At 46.2% G+C, this 18,133-nt stretch overlaps 1 protein-coding gene across 3 annotated transcripts in view; it reads left to right on the top strand.

Moving 5' to 3' along the window:
- LOC141258813 (cytochrome P450 2K1-like) overlaps positions 1–18,133 on the top strand; it is a 312,341-nt gene that overhangs the window by 99,481 nt on the left and 194,727 nt on the right. The gene's annotated exons all lie outside the window — the stretch shown is intronic.

Below are 18,133 nucleotides of genomic sequence, written 5' to 3'. Positions count from 1 at the left end.
GGTGAATGGTTCCATTATACTTTCTTTGTGCATTGCTTCAAGAAAATAACTTATTATGTCATGACAGAGACATACCAGGGGGGGAGCTAGGGCATATGCCCCAGACGCAGCCGGCAGGGGGGTGCCCTCGGGCCACCTAATGCGGCGTTCCAAAGTGTTTTCCCCGGTGGCTGCATTTTGCCGCCTGTGGACTGAGTTTTGGCAGTTCTGTGAACCGGTTGTCAAGCTAACAGCCAGCTCAAGGAAGGTGCAGTGCGCCGGCTCCCAGTGTTCAACTGTGTGTGTGTCTTCCAGACATACAGTACAGACCAAAAGTTTGGACACACCTTCTCATTTAAAGATTTTTCTGAATTTTCATGACTATGAAAATTGTACATTCACACTGAAGGCATCAAAACTATGAATTAACACATGTGGAATTATATACTTAACAAAAAAGTGTAAAACAACTGAAAATATGTCTTATATTCTAGGTTCTTCAAAGTAGCCATCTTTTGCTTTGATGACTGCTTTGCACACTTTTGGCATTCTCTCGATGAGCTTCAACAGGTAGTCACCGGAAATGGTTTTCAATTCACAGGTGTACCCCGTCAGGTTTAATAAGTGGCATTTATTGCCTTATAAATGGGGTTGGGACCATCAGTTGTGTTGTGCAGAAGTCTAGTGGATACACAGCTGATAGTCCTACTGAATAGAGTATTAGAATTTGTATTATGGCAAGAAAAAAGCAGCTAAGTAAAGAAAAACGAGTGGCCATCATTAGTTTAAGAAATGAAGGTCAGTCAGTCCAAAAATTGGGAAAACTTTGAAAGTGTCCCCAAGTGCAGTTGCAAAAACCATCAAGCGCTACAAAGAAACTAGCTCACATGAGGACCGCCCCAGGAAAGGAAGACCAAGAGTCACCTCTGCTTCTGAGGATAAGTTTATCCGAGTCACCAGCCACAGAAATCGCAGGTTAACTGCAGCTCAAATTAGAGACCAGGTCATTGTCACACAGAATTCTAGCAACAGACACATCTCTACAACAACTGTTAAGAGGCGACTTTATGCAGCAGGCCTTCATGTTAAAATAGCTGCTAGGAAATCACTGATAAGGACAGGCAACAAGCAGAAGAGACTTGTTTGGGCTAAAGAACACAAGGAATGGACATTAGACTAGTGGAAATCTGTGCTTTGGTCTGATGAGTCCAAATTTGAGATCTTTGGTTCCAACCACCGTGTCTTTGTGCGACGCAGAAAAGGTGAACGGATGGACTCTACATGCCTGGTTCCCACCGTGAAGCATGGGGGAGGAGGTGTGATGGTGTGGGGATGCTTTGCTGGTGACACTGTTGGGGATTTATTCAAAATTAAAGGCATTCTGAGCCAGCATGGCTACCACAGCATCTTGCAGAGGCATGCTATTCCATCCGGTTTGCGTTTAGTTGGACCTTCATTTATTTTTCAACAGGACAATAATCCAAAACACACCTCCAGGCTGTGTAAGGGCTATTTGACCAAGAAGGAGAGTGATGTGGTGCTACGCCAGATGAACTGGCCTCCATAGTCAACAGACCTGAACCCAATCAAGATGGTTTGGGGTGAGCTGGACAGCAGAGTGAAGGCAAAAGGGCCAACAAGTGCTAAGCATCTCTGGGAACTCCTTCAATATTGTTGGAAGACCATTTCTGGTGACAACCTCTTGAAGCTCATCAAGGGAATGCCAAGAGTGTGCAAAGCAGTCATCAAAGCAAAAGGTGGCTACTTTGAAGAACCTAGAAAATAAGACATGTTTTCAGTTGTTTCACACTTTTTTGTTAAGTATATAATTCTACAAGTGTTAATTCATAATTTTGATGACTTCAGTGTGAATGTACAATTTTCATAGTCAAGAAAATACAGAAAAATCTTTAAATGAGAAGGTGTGTCCAAACTTTTGGTCTGTTCAGTAAGTAAAATTGAAGCTCTGACCACTGGATCAGAGCAACGTTAGCAGCATGATTAGGTTATGTGATTACACTGCTGACGTCATTCGTAAGCGCGGGTGCACACAGAGGCGCACATCGGTGGTAAGTGCTTCACATTGGAGCTGAAGACAGAAAATTAAATGTAAAAGGGGAAATATTTATTCTGTTGGGGCAATATTTACACTGTGGAGACAATATTTACTCTCTAGGGCAATATTTATGCTGTGGGGCAATATTTACGCTGTTGCGGTAATATTTACTCTGTGGGGCAATATTTATGCTTTGGGGGCAATGTTTATGCTGTGAGGAAATATTTATTCTGTGAGGAGAATATTTATTCTGTGGAGGCAATATTTATGCTGTGGGAAGAATTTTTATGCTGTGGGGGGAATATTTAGTGTGTGAGGGGAAGATTTAGTGTCTAGCGGGGAAATTTAGTATGTGGCGGGGAGATTTAGAGTGGGGGGAGGGGTTGGGAAGATTTAGTGTAACAGTGAGGAAGATTTGAGGACACAAGTTTGGGGAGCAAGGAAGGGACAGGCGCAGCCACAATATGGAGAGCGGGAGAGATTTGAAGCCACAGTATGAGGAGAAAGTGGGGTGATAGGGGGCATGCATGAAGAAACAGTATGGGGGATTGGTGCAGACACAGAATGGGGAATATGGGTGTGAATGCTGTATGTTGAGTGAAGAGTGAAATGTATGCGGATACAGTATGGGGAGCGAGTTGAGGGATGGGTGCAGGCACAGTATGGGGAATCGGGGAGATTTGTGAGGAGACAGTATGGGGAGTTGGGAGGGGTGTGAGAGAAGATTGCATGAGGAGGGAGGGGGAAGTGTTGTGAGGAGACAGTATGGGGGGAGAAAAGTGTGAGTGGGCACAGAATAAAAATTGAGTGGTGTGGGGAGTAACATAGGGGGAAAGTCCCAGCCAAGAGGGGACAGTAAGCTAAAAAGGGGGAGTGTGATGAGTGGGCATAGTATAGAGACTGGGCCCTATAAGTGAGACACAGTGTTAGAGAACAGTATGAAGAGGGGGCCCAGTATGCAAAACTATGATGTGGCATCATATTTTGTGCAGGAAAAATAGTGAGGGGCAATTATTTATTCAGGGGCTCAGTGTAGGGCAGATATTTTTATTCAGGAGAATTATAATGACAGTGCTATCGTTAAGGGTATCATGTGGGGATGTGCTATAGAAGACCGGAGAACATGGAAGTCTGCAGAGATCAGCTGTGGATGAGAAAAGTCATCATGGAGTCTGGACAAGATGAAGATGAAAAGAAAGAGACGTTGACTTTTGAGTCGTTCATCTAAAAATGTACCTGGATGTCCATTTTTTTTGCGATACTAATTCTTATCTCTTTATTTATGTTAGGAACATTACTGGGGTTGTCCAAGTTTGTGATGACTCTGTAGTCATTCTTTATGACTTCAGACTTCAGAATTCTCACAGCACACATTGCACACTGTCAGGATTCTCTCAAGCCAGCGATTTGCATACATGCGGTCACATGCCGACTAGACATGTGTGGCATCACTCAATGAAAATTAATTGAGGGAGGCCAGACACGATTAGTTGCAATGTGGCCAGAAGTATACAGATAGCATACTTGTGCAAGGGAGAATCCTCAAAGTGTGCAGTGCATACACTATGAGAATTCAGAAGCCTGCAGTCACAAACAGTGACTTCAGACTTTATTCTCAAACCAAGACAAGTCCTTTAGTTATAAAATAAAGCCCTGTAGCCAATCCTAACAGCGTGTAATATACTCACTGTCAGGGTTCAGCTCTGCTTGCAGGTTCCAGCCTCAATTTTCACACTTATGGTCAAGTGACACTTAGCTTTTCTTCCTGCTTCTCTCAGTTTTTAACTAAACATTAAGAGAATTAGGAAGAGTAGCTTGTTGACATGTGACTGTAAGTGTGCAAATCGCATATGTGATTTGGGTGGGTGGGGGGCGCCAAACTGAATTCTTGCCCAAGGTGCCAGAAAACCTAGGTACACCTCTGGGTCATGAGCCCATCAGAGGAGATGATTCTGAAGGTCCAACATCCATCTAGGGTCTACGTTACTACATGGTGGGCCACAGAAAGCAGAACCCTATTTCCCTTGAGTGATTAGGAAAGATGAGCTAATCTCTTGAAATTATTTTTTGAAAGATTCACTAACATTTCACAAATTTGAAGATTAAATTTGCTCCAAATTGAAACTGACACAATTGCTGTTAGGACAGGGAAGGAGTTAGAAAATAAGAAAAAAAAATCTTTATACTTTCCTTTCCTCACATGTTTTGCTGCCTCCGCCAAAGCTCCAAACCTCTTAGCATCGGTCACAAAAGCCACTGCATTCCATCTCAGAGGCCAATCTGATATATTATTATTATTTATTATTATAGCACCATTTATTCCATGGCACTTTACATGTGAAAAAGGGGTATACATACAAGAACAATTACAATAATCTTGAACACAATGTGACAGCGACTGGTACAGGAGGAGCGAGGACCCTGCCTGCGAGGGCTCACAATCTACAAGGGTTGGGTGAGGATACAGTAGGTGAGGGTAGAGCTGGTCGTGCAGCGGTGGTTACTGCAGGTTGTAGGCTTGTCGGAAGAGATGGGTCTTCAGGCTCCTTTTGAAAGTTTCCACGGTCGATGAGAGTCTGATGTGTTGGCGTAGAGAGGTCCAGAGTAGGGAGGAAGCATGGGAGAAATCTTGTATGCGATTGTGGGAGGAGGAAATAAGAGGGGAGTAGAGAAGGAGATCTTGTGAGGATCGGAGGTTGGGTCCGCGTATGTAACGGGAGACTAAGTCAGAGATATATGGAGGAGATAGGTTGTGAATGGCTTTGTATGTCATGCTTAGGGTTTTGAACTGGAGTCTCTGAGCAATGGGGAGCCAGTGAAGAGATTGACATAGAGGAGAAGCCGGGGAATATCGGGGGAACAGGTGGATTAGTCGGGCAGCAGAGTTTAGGATGGATTGGAGGGGTGCAAGAGTGTTGGAAGGGAGGCCATAGAGCAGGAGGTTGCAGAAGTCAAGGTGGGAGATGATGAGGGCGTGCACTAGTGTTTTTGCAGATTCATGGTTGACAAATGCGCGGATCCGGGAGATATTTTTGAGTTGGAGTCGGCAGCAAGTGTAAAGGGCTTGGATATGTTCCAGAGAGCTCAGAGTACAGGGTTACCCCAAGGCAGCGAGCTTGAGGGACTGGGGAGAGTGGACCACCATTGACGTTGATAGATAGGTCAGTTGGGGGGTGAATGAGATAGCGGAAAGATGATGAATTCTGTTTTGTCCATGTTAAGTTTTAGAAATCTAGCAGAGAAGAAGGATGAAATAGCAGACAGATATTGTGGGATTTTGGTTAGTAAGGAGGTGATATCGGGTCCAGAGAGGTAGATCTGTGTGTCGTCAGCATAGAGGTGAAAATGGAAGCCATGAGACTCTATGAGCCATACCAGGCCTAATGTGTAGATGGAAAAGAGCAGGGGTCCTAGAACTGAACCTTGGGGGACACCGACAGATAAGGGGCGAGATGAGGAGGTGGTATGTGAGTGGGAGACACTGAATGTCCTGTCTGTTAAGTATGAGGAGATCCAGGATAGGGCCAAGTCTGTGATGCCGAGAGATGAGAGAGTTTGTATTAAGAGGGAATGGTCCACTGTGTTGAAGGCAGATGACAGGTCTAGGAGGAGGAGGACAGAGTGGTGTCGCTTAGATTTGGCGGTTAGTAGTAGAGATGAGCGGTGTTCGACTAGAACTGTTCGCCAATCTCAAAATCGAGCTGTTTTGAGCGGTGTTCGAGTTGTTCGACGAACCCGAACGATTTGCAAAAAATTCGGCTGTTCGAGGTTATGTTCGATAACTGTTCGTGCACCAAAAGCTTGTCCTGCATGTCTGGCGCTATTTAGAGCACCAATCATGCAGGGATTGTCTGCCACTCACTGTAATGCCACAGCCATGGTGGTTGTGGCATTACAGTGATTGCCCAAATCGATGGGAACAGTGCCAACAGTGAAACATGAAAAGCCGGCAATTCATCAGCGGCATACACCGGTACCCGACAATTTAGAACCGAAAGAATAGAGCTTCACACATAGATTAGATAGATAGAAACATGTCAGCCACATATATATGAACTACAGTGACATTGTTGCTTACTGTACTTGTCATTTAGTGTAAAGGATTTATCAAAAAAAATAATAGTGTTTTCATGCACCGTCTCTTTAAAAAAGCCGGCCGGCAATTCAACAGCGGTACCCGACAATTTGGAATAGAAAGAATAGAGAATCACACATAGATTAGATAGATAGAAACATGTCAGTCACATATATATGAAGTACAGTGACAGTGTTGCTTACTGTACTTGTCATTTAGTGTAAAGGATTTATTAAAAAAAATAATAGTGTTTTCATGCACTGTCTCTTTAAAAAAGCCGGCCGGCATTTCAGCATCTGTACCCGACAATTTAGAATAGAAGGAATAGAGCATCACACATAGATTAGATAGATAGAAACATGTCAGTCACATATATAAGAAGTACAGTGATAGTGTTGATTACTGTACTTGTCATTTAGTGTTAAAATAAAGGATTTATTTAAAAAAAAATTGGCGCTGGGTTCCCCGTAATTTTAGGCTCTAGCGGAGGTTAAGCAGACGGCTGGGGCAGATGTTTGAAGCCTGGGAAGGGGTAATACCCACGGAGCTTCCCAGGCTACTAATATCAGCCCCCAGCTGAATGCCTAGCCTTTACTAGCTATTAAAATGGGGGACCCCCCAAAAAATTGACATGTGGTCCCCCCTATTTTAATAGCTAGCAAAGGCTAGGCAGACAGCTGGGGGCTGATATTAATAGCCCAGGAAGGGTGCCATGAATATTGGCCCCCTCCCAGGCTAGAAACACCAGCCGTCAGCCGCCCCAGAAATGGCGCATCCATAGGATGCCTGCGCTTCTCAGTGTCTGTGGGATGACAGGCTGGATGGCAGCGTTCTGCTGCGGTCCAGCCTGTCCTCTCGATGTAGCAGAGCTGAAGCTGTCTGGGAACCATGGAAAGGTAAGGATGAGGTTGCTTTATTATTTTACTTTTATTGCAGGAGATCGTTGGCTTCAGCTGGAATGGGCGTGACGGTAAGTATGGTTTAATTTAGAACAATAAAGAATTGTGTGTTTATTTCAATTAAAGGACTTTTTTCTGGGTGTTTGTGTTTTTTTTAAATACTTTACTAGAAATTCATAGTGGTCATGTCTAATATTGGCATGACCCCATGAATTTCGGGCTTAGGGCCAGCTGATAATGCCAAGCTGGCCCTAACCCCTTTATTACCCAGTGAGCCACCGCACCAGGGCCCTGGATGAGTTGGGTACAGCGCCAGAAGATGGCGCTTCTATGAACGCGCCATTTTCCGGGGTGGCTGCGGACTGCAATTTGCAGCTGGGGGGACCCAGAAAGCTTGGGCCTCCCTGCGCTGCAGATTCCAGCCCCCATCTGCCTAGTTGTACCTGGCTGGACACAAAAATAGGGAGAAGCCCCATGTATTTTTTTTTTTAATTATTTCATGAAATTCATGAAATAATTAAGAAAAAAAGGGCTTCCCTATATTGTTGTGTCCGGCCAGGTACAAATAGGCAGCTGGTGGTTGGGGGCAGCCCGTTCCTGCCTGCTGTACCTGGCTGGACACAAATATAGTGCGAAGCCCCACGTCAATTTTTTTTTTAATTATTTCATGAAACTAGATGGTGGCCCGATTCTAACGCATCGGGTATTCTAGAATATGTATGCGGCAGACCCGGCGCAATCAGCAGAGCGGTGTTTAAATTTGGCGCCAAAATCGCTGACTGGTCGCGGCCAGCAACCGCGACCAATCAGCAAAGCGGTGTTGAAATTTGGCGACTATATCACTGATTGGTCACGGCCGGCGGTCGCGACTAATCAGCAGAGCGGGGTTTAAATTTTGCGCCAATAATGCTGATAGGTTGTGGTCGCGACCAATCAGCAAAGCGGTGTTTAAATTTGGCGCCAATAATGGTGATTGGTCACGACCTCGACCATTCAGCAGAGCAGTGTTTAAATTTGGCGGCAACAATGTTGATTAGTCGCGGCCGGCGGTCGCGACCAATCAGCAGAGCGGGGTTTAAATTTGGCGCCAATACTACTGATTGGTCGCGGACGGCGACCGCGATCAATCAGCAGAGCGGTGTTTAAATTTGGTGCCAATAATGCTGATTAGTCGTGGCCGGCATCCGCGACCAATTAGCAGAGCGAGGTTTAAATTTGGCGCCAATCTCGCTGATTGGTCACGGCTGGAGTCCGCGACCAGTCAGCAGAGCATTGTTTAAATTTGGCGCCAAGCTCGCTGATTGGTCGCGGCCGCTATTTAAATGTGGCGCCCAAATCGGTGATTGGTCGCGGGCAGCGTCCGCGACCAATCAGCAGAGCGGTGTTTAACTTTAGTGCCAAGATCACTGATTGGTCGCGTGCGGAGAGCGCGACCAATCAGCTAATCGAATTGGTGAGGACCGGGGAGCGCCGCTGCCTGGTCGGATACTTCCGTTGCGAGAAGCCGGGAGATGAGCGACTGCTCGCAGCAGAAGTATCCCGACCCGCAGCGCCGCTCCCCGGTCCTCCCTTGACACCCTAGCCGCTGATGTCCCCACAGTATCCGCATGGTGTTACAAAGATCCGGACATTTGTGTTAAAAATCGCTGATTGGTCGCGGGCGCTGCCCGCGACCAATCACCGATTTGGGCGCCATATTTAAATATCGGCCGCAACCAATCACCAATCTTGGCTCCACATTTAAACACCGCTGTGCTGATTGGTCGCCGACGCTGGGCGCGACCAATCACCGATTTTGGCGCCACATTTAAATAGCATCCGCGACCAATCAGTACAGCGGTGTTTAAATTTGGAGCCAAGATGGGTGATTGGTCGCGGAGGATATTTAAATTTGGCGCCCAAATCGGTGATTGGTCGCGGCTGATATTTAAATTTGGCGCCCAAATCGGTGATTGGTCGCGGGCAGCGCCAGCGACCAATCAGCGATTTTTAACACAAATGTCCGGACCTTTGTAACACCATGCGGATACTGTGGGGACATCAGCGGCTAGGGTGTGAAGGGAGGACCGGGGAGCGGCGCTGCGGGTCCGGATACTTCTGCTGCGAGCGCCCGCTCATGTCCTGGGTTCTCCAGGGGAGGAGTCCTGATGAGATAATTTGCATATTCCCACTGCATTTTGGGGTAAGTGAAGAGTCTCCGCGAGCTCAAAGAACACTGGATTTTGGCTGTTGGAGCTGAAAAGAGGACATCGGTAAACCAGGGGAGGAGTCCTGAGGAGATAATTTGCATATTCCCACTGCATTTTGGGGTAAGTGAAGAGTCTCCGCGAGCTCAAAGAACACTGGATTTTGGCTGTTGGAGCTGAAAAGAGGACATCGGTAAACCGCGTGCCTACCGGCGCGCGCATTTTGAAGCTTTTTTTTTAAGCTTTTTTCACTGTTTTCAGAACATTAACAATAAGAACATGGAAGAGTCCAGGAGCCATTTGGTGAGCTGCATATCCTGCTACATGTTCACAGACTTGCCAGTGGAAAAGCCAGACTTCACATGCCAGAAATGCAAGCTTGTGTCCCTGTTGGAGGAAAAGTTGCGAAATCTAGAAGAGAGGTTAACTACCTTGAAAATCATTAAGGAAGGTGAAGAGTTCTTAGACAGAGCAGAATTATCTCTTCATGATTCAGAAAGAGAAGAAATTCGAACTGCACCTGACGAAACAGAGGAATGGAAGCATGTGACCCACAGAAGCAGGAGGATCGAGAAGCAGTCAGCACCCATACTGCTCAGAAACCAGTACCAGGCTCTCACACAGGAGAACCATGAAGAAATACAGCAAGATAAGACTTTGCCAGCAATGAATAACCTTGTAAGCCCTCAGAATCCTCCTGGATGGAGAAAGAAGAATGTTGTGAAGAAAAAACGGAGAGTGGTGGTCATGGGGGATTCCCTGTTAAGAGGAACAGAGGCCGCTATCTGCAGACCAGACATAACCTCAAGAGAAATGTGCTGTCTTCCAGGAGCAAAAATTAAAGATGTGTCTGACAGGATATCAAGACTCTTCAGACCTACAGATCACTACCCATTCCTGCTAATACATGTGGGGACAAATGACACCGCAAGAAAGGACCTGGAAACCATCTGCAGTGACTTTGAAGACTTAGGCAAGAAAGTGAAAGAATTGGGAGCGCAGGTGGTCTTCTCATCCATCCTCCCAGTGGATGGCCATGGAACAATGAGGTGGAATAAGATTCTACAGGTGAACAACTGGCTACGTCGATGGTGCCGTCAACAAGGATTTGGATTTCTGGATCACGGAATGAATTACCTATACGATGGACTACTTGCTAGAGATGGGGTGCACCTTACGAAGACTGGAAAACATGTATTTGGAAGTCGCCTTGCTACACTCATCAGAAGAGCTTTAAACTAGAACAATGTGGGAAGGGAAGCAAAAGGCCAGAAAAAGCCATACAGCTGACAAATACTATTGAGATCTCTGCTACTGGAAGTGGAAAAGAAGAACAAAGACAAAAAATCTAAATAATAAAAATATGGGAGGAAGAGAAACCAATCACAAACTAAAATGTTTTTTATACAAATGCACAAAGCATGGGCAACAAACAAGGAGAATTGGAACTACTAATGCAGGAAAAGGAATATGATGTCATTGGAATCACTGAAACTTGGTGGGACAATACACATGATTGGAATAAAAGGCTAAAAGGATACAACTTATTTGCAAGAAACAGACTTGATAAACGAGGAGGAGGTGTTGCATTGTATATTAGAAAAGCGTATATCTGCACAGAGATTGAAGCTTCAGAGACTGGGAGTTCTGTGGAAACTGTTTGGGTAAGAATACAAGGAGAGAACAACGGAAAGGACACCATTGTAGGCATTTACTACAGTCCACCTGGGCAAGCTGAAGATATGGATGAGCTCTTTATGTATCAAATGACCAAGTTCTCCAAAAAATATGACGTAGTGGTCATGGGAGATTTCAACTATCCAGACATTTGTTGGGAATCTCTCTCAAGTAAAACTAACAGGTCAAGCAAATTCTTATCCTCTCTTGCTGACAACTTTATCTTCCAAAAGGTAGGGGAGAAAACAAGGGGATCTGCTACTTTGGATCTAATCCTTATAAACAGGGAGGAAATGGTTGAGGAGGTAAAGGTGGCTGGGACCCTAGGAGGCAGCGATCATGCTATTATAGAATTTTGGATAACTAGAGGAGGAAGACATGTGAAGACTCAAACTTCAAGGTTAGATTTTAGAAAGGCAGATTTTAAGAGACTCAGAAAGAGAATAGGAGGGATCCAATGGCTGGATGTCCTTAAGGACAAAAATGTCCAGGAAGGATGGGAAATTTTTAAAAATGAGATTCTCAAAGCACAATCGTTAACAATCCCGAAAAGTAGGAAGAATGGGAAGCATTTAAGGAAACCAGGATGGATGAACACAGAACTTAAACACATGCTAAAAAGAAAGAAAGAAATGTTTATTAAATGGAAAGAGGGAGGCATATCTAAAGAAGATTATAATGCAGTCTGCAGATCCTGTAGTGCACGTATCAGGTTAGCTAAAGCTGACAATGAATTAAGGCTTGCAAGAGATGTCAAAAGCAATAAAAAAGGATTTTGGGGGTATGTCAAAAGTAAAAGAAAAGTCAAAGATGCTATAGGATTTTTACAGGATGAAAATGGAGAAATGGTAAGAGAGGATGTTGAGAAGGCCGAACTTTTTAATTCCTATTTTGCATCTGTTTTCTCTCAGAAAGAAAATGTAACATCAACTGATCTTCACTGTCCTTTTAAAGGAATAGAGGAATCCAAGTTATCAGCAAACAGAAAGATTGTGAGGGAATATTTAGCTAACATAAATGAGTTCAAGTCTCCAGGTCCAGATGAATTACACCCCAGAGTACTGAAGGAGATTGAAGAAGAAATTTTAGAACCACTCTCCATAATCTTTGAAAATTCTTGGAGAACAGGAGAAGTCCCAGAAGACTGGAGAAGAGCAAATGTTGTTCCTATCTTCAAAAAGGGGAAGAAGGTGGACCCAGGGAACTATAGGCCGGTGAGTCTGACTTCTATACCAGGAAAGATCTTTGAACAAATTATTAAACAACATGTATGTAAGTACATGGATAAGAATGAAGTGATTAACCAGAGTCAGCATGGGTTTGTAACTAACAAGTCATGTCAGACTAACTTAATTTCCTTCTATGACAGAATCACTGACTGGGTGGATCAGGGAAATGCTTCAAACATCTGCCCCAGCCGTCTGCTTAACCTCCGCTAGAGACTAAAATTACGGGGAACCCCACGCCAATTTTTTTTTTAATAAATCCTTTATTTTAACACTAAATGACAAGTACAGTAACCAACACTGTCACTGTACTTCATATATATGTGACTGACATGTTTCTATCTATCTAATCTATGTGTGATGCTCTATCTTTCTGTTATACATTGTCGGGTACCGATGCTGAATTGCCGGCCGGCTTTTTTAAAGAGACGGTGCATGAAAACACTAATATTTTTTTAAATAAATCCTTTACACTAAATGACAAGTACAGTAACCAACACTATCACTGTACTTCATATATATGTGACTGACATGTTTATTAGTGTTGAGCCACCCCCGTAGTGTTCGAGTTCGGTTCGGTTCGTCTAACACCCGTGTGTTCGCCGAACTGTTCGTCGAACTGTTCGTCAAACACCTTCGATCACCGTTAAAACCAATGGCAGGCAAACAAAAACACATAGAAACACATAGAAAACACCTTCAAAGGTGTCCAAAAGCTGACAAACTGCTCAGAAGACATAACTAACACATGGAAAAGTGACAAGTACATATAGTCATGCGAAAATAAAAGAGGTGGAGGAGTAAAAGGAGGGGGAGACACAGATATAGGCATGTCATGCCCTTCTAAAATCCAAAAAAGTGAGAAGCCGACACGGCCAGTCCGCTCCTGCCCCTGCCACCTCCGTGTCGCCAGGTTTGTGCCAGAGCCGCGGTGAACCCTGATGGCCAGCCCCCCTCTCCCAATACTGGTGCCTGTCCGCTGGTGGGTCGAGCGAGCCCCCCTGTGGTGGAGGCAGCTCTAAGCTTTTTAATTTAAATTATCTCTCTAATTTGAATGAATACACTTTAAATCCATTTACAAGGATCTATTGGAGGGCAAGTCTCATGCCAGCAGCTGCGGTAATTCCAGCTCCAGTAGCGTCCACTAAAGCTGCTGCAGTTAAAAAGCTTTTATAAGGATCGAGCTCGGCTGTCCACCGCAAGGCATCCTACTGCCAGTCCCAACCCCTATGCCTTGGGGTGCCTCCTGATGCTCTTCACTAAGTATCCCATGGTCCCGAAGCATTTCCTTTGAAAAAATTAAGTGTCTAAACTACAGGTGGTGTAGCTTGCTTAACAGCCGGGATAATCCGCTGACTAGCAGACACTGCTACTAGGCACAAAGTATTTCCTGGGAAAGATGCAGTTAAAAATTTGTAATTAGATACTCTCGTTGGATGCTGAGAAAGCATTCCATAGAGTCTCCTGGCACGCCATATATGATTCTCTTAAAAAGCTTGGGGTAGGGGTCTAGGGGACCCTTTTATAGCCAAAATCACGGCCCTGTATCGCAATACGTCACCTAGGCTGAAGATAAATGGAACTGTAGCACCCTGAGGGCTCGGTTGCTACAGACGTATTGCACCTCACCCATAAGTGTGATATCTCACTCTCAGGTAAGGATGGAGTGTGGATCAGGACCGACACCTGCATGCATTACACCACATTGCCGTGGGGCAGGGCGACCAATATGCCCCTGAGATGGGCACGACAGTCCCTGTCCCTGGCTGGAGTGGGGGGAGGGAACACTGAGGAAGGGGAACCTTGTAGTGCAGGAGCAGGGAGGAAGCAGTTCCTGGGTGCAATGAGAAGGGAGTATAAAAGGTGGGCACCATCTTAGTTCAGTGCAGAGAAGTCTGAGCAGAAGTGGCAGGGAGCAGGGGCTCTGCATGAGCTCTGCTCCGGAGGCGGGCCTAGTAACAGAGGCCCAGGCCTGGAAGAGGGAGAAGGAAGGAAGAGGAGCGGAGAAGGCTCCAGGAACGAGGAATGAAGGGATCCCAGGGGTGCGGACGGGCGAGTCGCCACCGCACGCCTGAATCCACCTGCGTGGAGGGGTCAGGCCAAAGGGGGAGACCGGTCTCCGAACTAGTGGAGGCAGGAAACGACCCTCAGCTAGAAACCGGAGGCTCTGACATTTTATGTGGCGCAGCCCCTCGCTACACCCGCTAGGAAGGCACCACATAGGGTCAGGGAAACTGGCGCCAAGTTTACCAAGAGGAGGCCCGAGGCAGCCGGACAGAAGTGTTGGTAAGAAAGGCCAGACAAAGGACACACAAAGGGGGTCCTGTGAAGTGCTCCAAAGTTATCTGGGAGTTGTCTGAGCCCCTCACCTGGTGAGCACAGTACGACGTGGGCAGCCGTTACCTGCAGACGTGGTCTGGATAATAAGAACTGTGAGTAAAGGCCCTGGACTGCATCACTGACTCCGTGTCGTTACTGCTGCTGCCCTGCACCATCACCCCCATCCTCCGCATACACTGCCCTGAGGCTATACTCCTCCCGTGGGGAGTTATGCTACACTCTGCTGCACCCACAACACCAGCCTCAGCGGTCTTCCCTGTAGCGGCGGTTCACTCTGACCGCAATCCACGGGTGGCGTACTCAGACATTTAAACATCAAAACCACATAAATAGTTCCGCCACAGGTTTGACCGCCCTGAGCCACGGAACCGGGTCGCCGCCACGAAGACTACAACCACCAGCATCCACCAAAAAGGGTCCGGCTCCGGGTGTCCCAAGGCCCAGGGGGTGCGTCAGAACATTTTCATCACCTTTCACAATCACCAATGGGACAAGGCAGGGATGTCCTCTGTCCCCTCTCTTATACATCCTAGTGACGGAGCACCTGCTCTCATCAATTCGCCATAACCCCAATATTAGGTGGATTGAGGTGGGAGGCACCGAGTACAAGTGCTCTCTATTTGCTGATGATGTCCTAGTATATATCACTCAATCACATATATCCATCCCTGCTGTTATGGCTGAAATAGATCACTTTGTTACATGGTAAAATTTTAAAATCAATGCAGCGAAGTCTGAGGCCCTCGATGTCTTCCTCCCCAAATCCATATAGGATTCCATCCAGTCCAACTTTCCCTTTGCCTGGCCCTCACAGGGTATCAAATACTTAGGAATTCCTATTCATAGAGACCTCTCCCATCTATGTTATCTTAATTTTGGGCCCTTTATTGAACAATTCCATACAGACCACGGTTGGCAAGTTAGAACTGTAAGATTCACTACGTGAACCACTGGTGTTTTGTGGAACAGCACATGTACACTGCGTTCCAAATTATTATGCAAAAAGTGTTTAGGAGTGATATGGGAAGAATTTGTTTGTTTGTCAGTTAAACTCATTGATGGTGATGTGTGTCAGGGCTCTTTATATCACTGTAAGCAATTGCAGACACCTGTGCTAATTAGTTTGGCAGGTGTGTCCAATGAAAGGCAAGACTACTTAAGAAGGCTCTCTCACATTATTAAGCAGCCTACATTTTCTGCCAAAATGGGAAAGAAAAAGGATGTGTCGGCTGCTGAGAAGCAACAAATTGTGGAGTGTTTAGGTCAAGGCATGACTACAATCAACATTGTGCGATGATCAGAAAGAAGTGTCTTGGCAATCAAGAAGTATGTAGCTGATTCACAGTACACACGTGTGCGTGCTGATAAGGGCAAATTGAGGACTCTTTCCTACAGGCAATTACGTCAGGTTGAAAGAGCAGCGGCAAAAAAGCCTTGTCATAGCAGCAGACAAGTTTTTGAAGCTGCTTGTGCCTCCAACGTCCCCCGAACAACAAGATGCAGGGTCCTTCCGAGGTTTGCAGCTGTGCATACGCCATCCTGTCGACCTCCTCTATCCACTTCACACAAGCAGAAACGGCTCCAGTGGGCCAAACATTACATGAAGACTGATTTCAAAACTGTTTTGTTCACGGATGAGTGCCGTGCAGCGCTCGATGGTCCAGATGGATGGAGTGGAGGATGGCTGGTTGATGGACACCCCACGCAAACACGGCTACAGCGCCAACAAGGAGGAGGTGGAGTAATGTTTTGGGCTGGAATCATGGGGAGAGAGATTGTCGGCCCCTTTAGGATCCCTGAAGGCGCTAAAGATGAACTCCATAATGTATGTGGATTTTCTCAAACAGCACTTCCTGCCATGGTTCAAGAAGAAGAACCGTGTATTTCACAGCAAGATCATTTTTCTGCATGATAATGCACCATCTCATGCTGCACATAAAACATCTGCATCTCTGGCTGATATGGGCATAAAAGGGGACAAACTTATGGTGTGACCCCCATGCTCCCCTGACCTCTACCCCATTCAGAACCTTTGGAGCATCATTAAAAGGAGTGTCTATGATGGCGGGAGGCAGTTCACATCTAAGCAACAACTCTGGGAGGGTATTCTGTCCTCATGCAAAACAATTGAAGCAGAAACCATCCAAAACCTGACAAATTCAATGGATGAGAGAGTTCAGAAGCTCCTTTCGAACAAGGGGTCCTATGTGAAAATGTAACATCACCTAGAATAAAGTTTTGAGTTGAAAACTGTTTGATTTCAGTTTCTAACAACCTGCTAATGCTTATAATTTCAAAAATGACCATTTTTTTGGTCTTTATTAAAATGAAAAGGTTGATCGAAAAGTTTGGGGGATCTAAGAGTGTGGCAACCCAGTAGTCATGATTACTTCGAATTCTATGAACGCGCCATTTTCCGGGGTGGCTGCGGACTGCAATTTGCAGCTGGGGGGGCCCAGAAAGCTTGGGCCTCCCTGCGCTGCAGATTCCAGCCCCCATCTGCCTAGTTGTACCTGGCTGGACACAAAAATAGGGAGAAGCCCCATGTATTTTTTTTTTTAATTATTTCATGAAATTCATGAAATAATTAAGAAAAAAAGGGCTTCCCTATATTGTTGTGTCCGGCCAGGTACAAATAGGCAGCTGGTGGTTGGGGGCAGCCCGTTCCTGCCTGCTGTACCTGGCTGGACACAAATATAGTGCGAAGCCCCACGTCAATTTTTTTTAAAATTATTTCATGAAACTAGATGGTGGCCCGATTCTAACGCATCGGGTATTCTAGAATATGTATGCGGCAGACCCGGCGCAATCAGCAGAGCGGTGTTTAAATTTGGCGCCAAAATCGCTGACTGGTCGCGGCCAGCAACCGCGACCAATCAGCAAAGCGGTGTTGAAATTTGGCGACTATATCACTGATTGGTCACGGCCGGCGGTCGCGACTAATCAGCAGAGCGGGGTTTAAATTTTGCGCCAATAATGCTGATAGGTTGTGGTCGCGACCAATCAGCAAAGCGGTGTTTAAATTTGGCGCCAATAATGGTGATTGGTCACGACCTCGACCATTCAGCAGAGCAGTGTTTAAATTTGGCGGCAACAATGTTGATTAGTCGCGGCCGGCGGTCGCGACCAATCAGCAGAGCGGGGTTTAAATTTGGCGCCAATACTACTGATTGGTCGCGGACGGCGACCGCGATCAATCAGCAGAGCGGTGTTTAAATTTGGTGCCAATAATGCTGATTAGTCGCGGCCGGCATCCGCGACCAATTAGCAGAGCGGGGTTTAAATTTGGCGCCAATCTCGCTGATTGGTCACGGCTGGAGTCCGCGACCAGTCAGCAGAGCGTTGTTTAAATTTGGCGCCAAGCTCGCTGATTGGTCGCGGCCGCTATTTAAATGTGGCGCCCAAATCGGTGATTGGTCGTGGGCAGCGTCCGCGACCAATCAGCAGAGCGGTGTTTAACTTTAGCGCCAAGATCACTGATTGGTCGCGTGCGGAGAGCGCGACCAATCAGCTAATCGAATTGGTGAGGACCGGGGAGCGCCGCTGCCTGGTCGGATACTTCCGTTGCGAGAAGCCGGGAGATGAGCGACTGCTCGCAGCAGAAGTATCCCGACCCGCAGCGCCGCTCCCCGGTCCTCCCTTGACACCCTAGCCGCTGATGTCCCCACAGTATCCGCATGGTGTTACAAAGATCC

Source organism: Phyllobates terribilis, unplaced genomic scaffold (genome assembly GCF_046119375.1).
Source record: "Phyllobates terribilis strain yellow unplaced genomic scaffold, ASM4611937v1 Scaffold_3__8_contigs__length_932513732, whole genome shotgun sequence".
Lineage (NCBI taxonomy): Eukaryota > Metazoa > Chordata > Amphibia > Anura > Dendrobatidae > Phyllobates > Phyllobates terribilis.
The sequence above is the reverse complement of the archived record's forward strand: the minus strand, read 5'-3'. Positions and strand labels throughout refer to the sequence as shown.